Source organism: Gymnoscopelus microlampas (assembly GCF_963454915.1).
Source record: "Gymnoscopelus microlampas genome assembly, chromosome: 12".
Classification (NCBI taxonomy): domain Eukaryota; kingdom Metazoa; phylum Chordata; class Actinopteri; order Myctophiformes; family Myctophidae; genus Gymnoscopelus; species Gymnoscopelus microlampas.
Genome location: NC_139949.1, coordinates 34,834,307 through 34,846,189, shown reverse-complemented (window position 1 = coordinate 34,846,189; position 11,883 = coordinate 34,834,307). Strand labels below are relative to the sequence as shown.

The following is an 11,883-nucleotide window of genomic DNA, read 5'->3' as shown; positions in this document are numbered from 1 at the left end:
AGACTTGCCTTCATCTCAACAATGGAGATAATCAAGAATCAAGAGGGGTTTATTTGTCACTCACTCACTCAGACAGACAGGTACAAGCAGTGAAATGTTGGAAACACTCTGAGTCTGAGACACCAGAGGTGGTCAGATCCTCAGCAAGATTACAACCCACCCTCCCTCCCTCCCTTCTCTCTCGCCCTCATTTTCTCCTCCTACTCCTGTCTTCTGATGGGCTTGCAAATGACTTCCTTTCTCTTCCCTTCCTCTCACTCCATCACTCACCACTATACACACTCTCTCCCTCTTGAGATCTCTCCCCTTGCATATGTTTGGGGCATAGGGGGTCTCGCACTAACTACGGCCCTTCACCTCTCTCATCCCTTTCTATCAATCTCTTCCCCGTTTTCCACGGTAGGGGGTATCTAGGTCTCCTCTCTCTCATTCTCTCTATCTTACATCTCTGCCCCCACTCTGCTTGAGTAGAAATACAAAAGTGTTGGCATCAAAATATACTTACAGTGAAAAAAAGTAAAAATACTCACAGTTTTCAAAATTGATCAAACTAACAAAAATAGCAGATTTACAAGCTCACAGGACCTTGTAGATCGGCTATTTTCAAATAAGGATAAAATAGGGCTTAACTGTATGTTTTGTAATAATAATCAAAATAAATGTGCAGAGTGCCAGTGGTGGAAAATAACGATGCGTTGTGAGCTTTTAGATCTGCTATTTTCAAACGATTTTTATACTTTTTAGACATTTGAAAACTTGCATGGGACACTTTGCATATCGAGTACTTTTACTTTTGGTCCTTTGAGTATATTTTGATGCCAATACTAGCTTTCAGATCGTCTATTTTCGGCAAAGAGGTTTGATGTAAAGGGAAAAAAAGAGCAGACCAAATACAGAACCAATGGTCAAGTTTACTTAGTATACTTTAGTATTGAGGGTTTTATTACAAGGTTTGAAAATACACAATAACATGAATTAATAGAGAAACTAATGAGTAAAAAAAAAAGTATAATTAATTTACACAACACTAATGATCAAACTAGTCTATGAAGTTATCTATAAGATATATGAACATATATATGGTGCCAATACTTTTGTATTTAGACAAGTATTTTTTTTTTAACTACAGTTCTACATTGCAGTATTGATACTTTTACTTAAGTAAAAAAAAATGTAGGGGGGGGTGGGTGTAACATTCGTCCGACACACAAATGTGTTGACGTGAGAAATGTATCCGAGATCGGAAGCATGACTCTGACCCAGACCCTGCTGAACTGGACCCTAGCTGAGCTGGCTGGCATGTACACGCCACATAATACGTCCATAGACCTAAACTTTTAAGAAAAATCATTATGAATTATAAAGTATGCATATTTAAAAAATGTATTTCTGAAAATCTTCTGAAAATCTTTTGTATTCCTTTTCCTTTTCTTTAATTTCTGAAAATCTGTTGATTTAAAAAAAAAAAGATTGTGGGACTTTGTTTATTTTTGAAAAAACAAAAAACAAGCAGGATATTTACTTTACCTTACTTTAATTCATAAAACCTGGTCTGTGACCCAAAAATGGGTCAAGAGTAAGACCCTACGTTTGGAAAACACTTATAGTCGAAATACACAAAATAGTCCCGGAATAATGATACATTTCTTTGCATTGCTGGGTCCAGAGTAAAAGATCTGAGTCATCATCATATGCATCTCATGGATCCTGATCACAACCACAGCCCAGTGATGTACGAACCCTTCATCCATTCCTTCTTGCTACATCACAACACGTCCGGTAAGTGAACCAAGTAGCCATAGCTAGAGACAAGCTCAGAGGACCATTTGTCTGCAGATGTACAGGAATTTCTGTTGCTTTCAGGGTACATTTTTGAGTAAAACATTACTCTATTCTAATACTATACTATTATAGCCTACACTGACTTGTGTATTTATCTTCAGATCCTCAGTGTGTCTCCTCATCCAGCCATAGTGCAGAATGGCTGGAGGAGAACTTTGGATTCTTCTCCATGTTTGCCCCCATCACAGACTTCTATGACCTCAACCGTGACTTCTCTGGAGTGAGTGTGGACAATCTGAACATTTTTACTGAAAACATTGATTTGATTTTTTGTACTTGACACTACAATTTCAGTAACTTAATAACCTTTCAACCTGGCGTATATTTTGGGCATGTCATCACAGGATTGCAAGATTTTCAAAAACGTAATAGCTGATTTGCGAGTGTGACATTATAATTCGATTACGTATAAAATAGGGCTTCAGTGGTTAAATCTCATATCCTGCCCTCTCCCATTATGTCCTGTCTGTCTGTCTCTTGTCTTAAACGTGTCCAGATGGAGGTTCTACACCTCCTGACTCCGAAGCAGACTGCAGAGATGCTGCTGGTGCCTACTCCTCCAGAGAAAGACGTCATCATCCATGCAGTGTTTGACCATCTGACACAGTCTCAAGGAGACTTTCCTGAGTTCCTGCACCACCTGGTTCTGCTCGCTAGAGAGGTAACCTCATCTGTAGAGCGTCTTATGACAGCTTAAAAAATGTACAGCAAAATACAATAGTAATTATAATAATAATAATTATTATTATAATGCATGGACTTTTATTTTATTTCTTAGGTTAAGCCACCCTGTGATGTCTACCAAGTCATGTGAGTGTGTTGTGATGATGTTAACACATTGCCTGCCAGAGTTTTTTCAGATTTTTAGCTGTTGCCTGCCAGGGTTTTGCCATGTTTTTGGTACCTGTTCGCGTAGCCACAGATTTTTTTCCTCCAGTATGATTGATCCCCAGATGGTTTCTAATCACAGATGAGATTCAGGTGTGGTTTCACAAATGTCAACGAGGTCATTTTGACCTCGTTGACATGTTTGGTTGATGTTTCAATATAGCTCAAAAGCAGTAGTTTTAAACCAAAAAACAAAGTGAATTGTTTGTCCGTTTGAATTTTAACATTGAAGTGAATGGAGCAGCAAATCTTCGAACATTTTTAGCTCCTAATCTGTTCATAATTCGACAAGGGTTGAAATTATAAAAAAATGCAAAAAAAAAAAAAAAAAAAAAATTTTTGAAATTTTTTTTTTTTTTTTTCCTTTTTTCCAAAGACGTATATATACGTCATTGGCAGGCAACAGCTGATTTCTAAATGACGTATATATACGTCTTAGGCAGGCAATGTGTTAAATGGCTTACATTTTAAAGGGGCTACACCATGAATGTAAAAAAAATAATATTATATATAAATATTGCCCCCCAACAACCCCGTGGTCAACAATTGGTATTTTCTTGTGCGCCTGGCGTATTTCATCCAATTAAATGATAACTTCATGAAGACATTTGGAAAGTCTGTTTCCAATGTATTTTGCATTGTATTCTTGCGTGTGAGGCTGTTGTCCTTTTACCATAATATTTAATATTGTCTGACCACATTACCACCAAGATAAAAGTCTTGTAAATGTATTGCATGAATGAACAGGTATCGCAAATAAAGTGATTCCAGTTGCATTTCTGATCTGGTGTCCCGTCTAATATGTCTCTATCCACTAATATGTCTCTATCCACAACGTCAGGCCTATGTCAGCGAGTCGTTCATCCCAGAAGAGAAAGTCCAGGAGCTGGGGCCTGCGTCACGCAACGCCACTACTGATGACATCAGCATGTGGAACATCACACAGATTGACACACTGTGTTCTTTAATGGACTCAGATGGGGAGTGGGATTCAGCTCTGGTAAGTAAACAAATGATCTTTCATTGATTGATGGTGTTATTGACAAATATACATGGGGGCGGCAGTGGCTCAGGAGGTAGAGCGTCTGTTTGTCTGTCTGTCTGGCTGGCTGGCTGGCTGGCAGGCAGTGTAATCAGTGTAAAAGTGAGAAAACATAATGCGTTGTGATTATATTTACACGTTTTTGCATGTGTGTTCGTAAATGTGTGCAGCGCAGTGGTGGAAAAAGTACTCAAATTGTTTACTTAAGTAAAAGTAACAGTACTGCAATATAAAAATACTCCGTTACAAGTAAAAGTCCAGAATTCAAAATGTACTTGAGTAAAAGTACAAAAGTATTGGCATCAAAATGTACTTAAAGTACCAAAAGTAAAAGTACAAAATATTTGAAAATAGCAGATCTACAAGCTCACAACGCGTCGCATCACGAAGTTCATGTGTAAAGAGTTTTGTGCAAAGTACTCAAAAGATAGATTTTAACTATTGCAGTTTTATGAAAATTATTCATCTGCCCCTCACACATACATGCAGACTCACAGAACTGTACTTAAGTACAATTTTTAGGTATGTTGGGGCCAACAAGGCCGTGGCCCGGTCTGTAAACCCTGCTTGCCCCTGTGTAGGGGCAAGATCCGCCAGGGGAAAAAAGCAAAAAATCAACATAACAACATTAGCAGCCCCTCACCCTATTCTGTTGTAGCCAACCACAGCAAGTCGCCTTTGTTTTCAAAGGAGGCTCATTTGCAATCGGGGAATAGAGGGTATGCGCATGCTTAAAGTGAATGGCACATGGAGTGGCAAAGCGAGTGGCAAAGCAACATGCAAAGTGAGTTTAACATTGTTTAATGTTGTGTAATGCAATCAGATATGACTTTTCTGTTTGGATGCATGGGCTGTCAAGGCCAGAAAGTATTTTTTTGACACTCAGTAGGCATTCCTGCATAACTTCCGGGTTTGATAAAACCTGTGATCAGTGTTGCCATGTCTGCTTATTATAAGTGACTTTGGGCTTGTTTGTTTGCAAAGTGGCTTATAATGTTTTCTGGGCTTGTTTTCTGGGCTTGTTTCTAAACTGTAGTTGCTTATTTGGGCTTCTTTTCTAAATGTTATTTAAACCAGTGGTTCTCAAACATTTTCATATCAAAGACCCCCAAATTAATATTAATATGTATTTGACCACGGGCCCCCATCTGATAGCAGTATTTGATATCCCTTTGAGATTTATTTTAAAATGGCAGACTTTTTTTTAATGTATAACTTGTCACTTTAGAATTAAAACAATGAGCAGATAGTCTGTCTACAGACTTAACACTATATTGTAAATAAGTCAAGAAGCAAGTCAAGACGCTGGTATGGAACTCCTGGTTTACTAGGATGGGGTTCAATTCCCTGCGGTGTCTGCTGATTGCAGGTTGCTGTAGTCTGTTACGTTCCTTATGAAACTACGGTATCAAACTGCCATAACAAACTACCATCAGGTACTACCAGGAACGGCGTACCTGACGTTCCTGGAACTACCAGTTCCAGGAATTAGTCATGTCCAGAGTTTCGGTAGTGACCCAATGGTGAAAAAATATATTTGAATGTTAGGGACCAAAAAAAGTGTCACTACAAAGTACTACCAATTCCTACTCCTCCCCCTACTCTGGGCCCTTCTGGGACCTACTCCTACTCCTACTCCCCGACTATTTTCCCTCTTTACTCTACTCCCTACTCTACTCCGCCTACTCTACACACCCTCTATCTATCTCAGTAACTGAGACCGAATTGGCCAGATTCGGTTTCAGTTACTAAGGTGGTGACTGGATTTGAACCAGCACACTCCTACAAGTTATTCTATGGATATCAGTCAATTTATCCGTTGCCCCAAGTTACCTGGGACACTTGACTCGAGTGGGAATCGAACCCACTCAAGTCAAGTCATGTTATTGGACAGACGCTCTACTAGTCGAGCTATGCTGTTGGCTGAGAGTTACAGGTTTCCTGGTGGTTTTAACTTGTTTTCTAGAAGTTAGTCTGCAAAGGGAAGCATCACTAAGGATATCAGTCAATTTATCCGTTGCCCCAAGATACCGGGGACACTTGACTCGAGTGGGAATCGAACCCACTCAAGTCAAGTCAAGTCATGTTATTGGACAGACGCTCTACCAGTTGAGCTATGCTGTTGGCTGAGAGTTACAGGTTTCCTGGTGGTTTTAACTTGTTTTTCTAGAAGTTAGTCTGCAAAAGGAAGCATCACTAAGGATATCAGTCAATTTATCCGTTGCCCCAAGTTACCGGGGACACTTGACTCGAGTGGGAATCGAACCCACTCAAGTCAAGTCAAGTCATGTTATTGGACAGACGCTCTACCAGTTGAGCTATGCTGTTGGCTGAGAGTTACAGGTTTCCTGGTGGTTTTAACTTGTTTTTCTAGAAGTTATTCTGCAAAGGGAAGCATCACGAAGGATATCAGTCAATTTATCCGTTGTACTGGATTTGAACCAGCACACTCCTACAAGTTATTCTACGGATATCAGTCAATTTATCCGTTGCCCCAAGATACCGGGGACACTTGACTCGAGTGGGAATCGAACCCACTCAAGTCAAGTCAAGTCATGTTATTGGACAGACGCTCTACCAGTCGAGCTATGCTGTTGGCTGAGAGTTATAGGTTTCCTGGTGGTTTTAACTTGTTTTCTAGAAGTTAGTCTGCAAAGGGAAGCATCACAGTAAAGACACCAGTGGGATTTGAACTCATGGCCTCTGGATCATGTATACTGCGTCTCAACCCATTGAGCTAACAGATGGCTGACAAGTACAGCCTTCCTGGTAGTTTTCAGTTGATCTTCTGGAAGCCAGTCTGCAAAGGAAAGAATCATAGGAAAGACATCAATGGGATTTGAACTCATGGCCTCTGGATCATGAATACTGCGTCTCAACCCATTGAGCTAACAGATGGCTGACAAGTACAGCCTTCCTAGTAGTTTTCAGCTGATCTTCTGGAAGCCAGTCTGCAAAGGAAAGAATCATAGGAAAGACATCAATGGGATTTGAACTCATGGCCTCTGGATCATGAATACTGCGTCTCAACCCATTGAGCTAACAGATGGCTGACAAGTACAGCCTTCCTGGTAGTTTTCAGTTGATCTTCTGGAAGCCAGTCTGCAAAGGAAAGAATCATAGGAAAGACATCAATGGGATTTGAACTCATGGCCTCTGGATCATGTATACTGCGTCTCAACCCATTGAGCTAACAGTTGGATGACAAATATAGCCTTCATGGTAGTTTTCAGTTGATCTTCTGGAAGCCAGTCTGCAAAGGAAAATCATAGGAAAGACATCAATGGGATTTGAACAGATGGCTGACAAGTACAGCCTTCCTGGTGCTTTGACTTGAACAACAAACAAGACAAATAACTTTAAAAAAATGTGTTACAGCATAAATATAAATCTTTTTCATGGGGGGCCCTGACACTACATCTTTTCACATTGGGGTCCACTGCCCAAATACATGTCAATTTGGGGGGTTGACAACAAAGCGTTTCAGAACCACAGATGCCAAGGAAACAGCTGTAGGTGAATGGATCGAGTCACTGACTAGTGAGCCGCAGGTAACAGGTTCAAGCCTCAGCTACAGCAGCAAGTCAGGATGTCAAATCAAATAGGTATTATTAGGAGTGAAATGGTTGTGTTTCTTCACCCCAACTGCACATGACAGCAGTTTTATATCAGTTTACATGTACGTTATTTTCAGTGATGAAGACAAACCGCACAGACGTTCACTGTACTTTAGTACATTTTGTAAACTTATGACTCTGAGTAGAGTATAGCCTGACTTAAACAAACAAATAACAACTTAGTATAGTCAGATTATTTTTTACACAACTTACATTTTGTAATCAAACTACCGAAACGAAAGTCCAGAGCTCGATGAATTTTAGGGACAAAAAAAAAAGTCACTACAAAGTACTACCAATCAACTCTAAAGCCCTTTTTCCATTACGGCTTATAGACCAGTCCAGTCCAGCATATACCAGACCAGAACCGCACCGCTTCAAATTATCTACTGTTTCCATTACACAAAAGTACCCCTGCTCAAATCCACAGGTATGAATAGCAGACTCCGGTCATTCACACTCATTTGTAATGTACATTTTTGCCTAACAATGGAATGTAGGTGAGTGGCCAACTGTCCTGTATACAAATGCAAATCACCTGTGCATGTGGCCCAGCTTGGCCTAGCTCAGACCTACCCAGGACTGGGTACTTTTTAGGCACCAGTTTAGTACCACTTACACACCACTCTACCCACTTCATTGTAGTGGAAACCGCTGCTGTGGTGGTCGGTGTGGTGTGGTGTGGTGTGGTACCATGCCAAAGGAAATCCGCCTAAAATTGCCTGAAACGTACTCCTAAGAGGTTTTTGGGGGGACGATTTTGCCCTCCACACTTAGTGATTTTTTTCGGATTTAACTTTCGTTTCGGTAGGGACCAACTTTCGTTTCGGTAGTGACCCAATGGTGAATTTACTAAGTCCAGAGCTCGATGAATGTTAGGGACCAAAACAAATGTCACTACAAAGTACTACCAATCAACTCTAAATTGCCTGAAACATACTCCTAACAGGTTTTCGGGGGGAAGATTTTGGCCTCCACACTTAGTGATTTTTTCGGATTTAACTTTCGTTTCGGTAGGGACCAACTTTCGTTTCGGTAGTGACCCAATGGTGAATTTACTAAGTCCAGAGCTCGATGAATGTTAGGGACCAAAACAAATGTCACTACAAAGTACTACCAATCAACTCTAAATTGCCTGACCAAAAAAAAAGTCACTACCAATCAACTTTAAATTGCCTGTATTGTACTCCTAACAGGTTTTTGGGGGAACAATTTTTTTTTTGTCCTCCACACTTAGTGATTTTTTCGGATTTAACTTCGTTTCGGTAGTGACACAATGGTGTCACTACCGAAGTGAAAAAAAAAATGTCTAAATCCAGAGCTCGATGAATGTTAGGGACCAAAAAAAAAGTCACTACCAATCAACTTTAAATTACCTGAAACTTAATCCTAACAGGTTTTTGGGGGAACAATTTTTTTTTGGCCTGCACACTTAGTGATTTTTTCGGATTTAACTTCGTTTCGGTTTGGGAACCACTGACTCCACTGAGAGATGACAGCAGGCAGAAATAGGAGCTGAGACTTACTGGTGGATCGTTTTGTCCTGCTGTTCCTAATGGAATGCCTGATGGCTTTCTTCATTCTCCTCTTCTTCCACCTCTTCACTCCATCCCGCCTAAGGACTTTAAGGAATGCCTTCAGGAACTGTCGCTTAGTTTTCTGCTCGGGCAAAATGAAAACGCCAATCTCAATAAAAGTGATGGACAAACAGACAGACATGACCAAATGCACGAAGCAACAGAAAAGTGGAAATGATGTTAAAGGGATAGTTCACCCCGAAAATGACATTTTTTTCCTATCGATTAGTCACCCCATGGAGACTTGAATTCATAGGAGTGGCATTTGATGACTGGCAGCGGTTCCGGTAGGAGACACAAAGAGTCTCCTTTGTGTCTCCTACCGGAACCGCTGGTCATCAAATTATTGGCTTAGGAATGCGACAAAAACAAAACAAAAATCCATGAATGCAAGTCTCCATGGGGTGACTAATCGATAGAAACAAAGTATTTTTTTGGGTGAACTATCCCTTTAACAGAGCCAAGGCAATCTATTACTCACTTTATCAAACTTATCGTAGAAGGTCGATGATAAGTACAGTGGCAGAATACCCAGGTTGTTCAAAGTGTCTCTATTCCATGTTGCAGGATCTCTGGGTGCACAAAAACATTTATTTTTTCTATTATAATTTTTATCCCACGATTTTTGTAACCCATTTTTTTTCACCCGGTGCCAATTTCCTAAGTGATCCTGGGCGCTACACCAGCCCTACACCAGCGCTACACCAGTCCCCCACAGTCTGGGGAGGCCAGGGCCGAGCTCATGCTTCCTTCAGTGCATGAGAGCCAACTGACCTTCTTGTCACCTGACAGGGGGGAGTTTCCCTGGTAGGACGTAGCGCGTGGAAGGAACACGTTATTCCAACCAGTTCCCTTCCCCTCCATCAGGCGCCCCGGCTGTCATGGGGGAGGCGGTATAGTGACCAGGATTACTACATGTTTTTGTGAGGGTATTAACTACCCTGGGAGACACGGGGAGAACATGCAAACTCCACACAGAGTAGCACAAAAACATTTAATACGGTATTTCAGTTGTCATTGAAAAACAAAAAACATCATCAACGTTCAAATTGTCGGAGGTTACTTTTCAGCAAATGGGGAAAATAACCTGTTGTCCATTGGATCCCATGTAGTTGTTTGTCGTATGCTCTTGTTGATACTTTTCACTTATTAAATATTTTTAAATCCCACAGGCAGACTGGTGACCCTATTTTGGGCATTTTATTATCAGTGGTGTAAATTAACTAAGTGCATGTACTCAAGTACTGTACATAAGTACAATTCTGAGGCATTTTTTACTTTACTGGAGTATTTCCAATTTTCAGTACTTTTACTTCTACTCCACTACATCTCAGAGGCAAATAATAAATAATATAAAATAATAATAAATAATAAATCATTATTATTTGAAAACTTTAGCCACAAGTTACTTTGTAGATTTTGATTATTATTACAAAACCACTTCAGCCCTATATACATTTCGCCTATTTGAAAATAGCTGATCAACAAGTTCACAATGCGTCGCGATGCAACGCATTGTGAGCTTGTAGATCTGCTATTTTCAAAATATTTTTATGCATTTTATAGACTTGAAAAACATTCTGCATAATGAGTACTTGAACTACTTTTGGTACTTTAAGTATATTTTGATGCCAATACTTTTGTACTTTTACTCAAGTCAATTATGATTACCGGACTTTTACTTGTAACAGAGTGTTTCTACATTGCTGTATTGATACTTTTACTTATTGTAAGTAAAAAGTTTGAATACTTTTTCCACCACTGCTAATAACTGAACTGTGCTTGTCGTTGCTTACCCGTATGTCGTTGTCCCTGACAACAGGAGGGTTTCCATGGCAGCCGCTCGATTTGTGTTGATATTTGGGCAGTTCTTTAGTTTCTCCAGGATGGATGAGTGAGAATTCGTAATATAAGCCGCACCAATCTTACAGCACATGTTACCCAAAACTGATGTTATCCTCTGTCAAGGTTGTGGTTGTTATACCCTAAGACAGAAAAAAAGGGGGAAAAAATATGAATAAACTTAAGCACATGAAATCTGTGAAAATAGCAGATCTACAAGCTCATAGATCGATTTTGTGTACAGGGAAAAAAATAGGCGGCCTAATATAGACCCCTGGGGGACTCTGGTCAATGAAGTGGTTAAAGGTTTCGGTTCATTCATGAAAATAATGGCATCAGAACTATTAGTATCACAGCATTGAAATTGGATTGTAAGCTATCTATATTGTCCTGTATAACTGTTATATGTTAGTTATAATGTGAAGGTTTGAAGATCATCTGTACAATGTTCTCCCTGAATGTTCTCCCAATGTCAGTGGATTTGACTGTCATTATCAGTAATAGTTTAATTTGTGTGGGTCCGGTGGTTACTGGTTACTCTCAACTCACCAGGCAAGTCCTGGCATTTTTTAACAGAGCAGTACGTTTGTAGCTGAGAGCACTGGAGAAGACGGAGAAATCTGCACCAGCCAGCTCTTGGAAATACAGATGTGCCACTTCAAAACTTCACATGTCCTGCCATCGGCAAGACAGTAAATTTTCAGGGGATTCCCAGGGCAATAAGAGGGACAAAGAAGGGCATTTAAAATGCTGAATTATTTTGAAATCTATGATTCCCTTTGCTGCCACAAGGGGTAGCAAGTTTACAAGTTCTCTCTCTCTCTCTCTCTCTATAATATTCATTTTGATATTTTTTTCCTTGTTCCCTTGTATTATTTTTCTTATTCTGAATATGTATTATTATTTAGTGTCATACTGTATGTAACGCTTTGGCTATATAAGAATGCTTGTCATGCCTATAAAGCATATTTGATTTTAATGAGAGAGAAAGAGAGGGAGAGGGAGTGAGAGAGGGGGACAGGGACACAATCAGAGGGGGCAAGCAGACAGACAGACAGACAGACAGACAGGCCAA

The 11,883-nt window shown here is 40.0% G+C and overlaps 1 long non-coding RNA gene across 1 annotated transcript; it reads right to left on the bottom strand.

Annotated features, from left to right (window-relative positions):
- Positions 1-8,923: 8,923 nt before the first annotated feature.
- Positions 8,924-10,911, bottom strand: LOC311056878. Its single transcript, XR_014601921.1, has 3 exons — positions 10,763-10,911; positions 9,448-9,538; positions 8,924-9,048 (listed from the first exon to the last, which is right to left on the bottom strand). It is a non-coding gene; the product is annotated as an uncharacterized lncRNA (long non-coding RNA).
- Between the last annotated feature and the right edge of the window lie 972 nt (positions 10,912-11,883).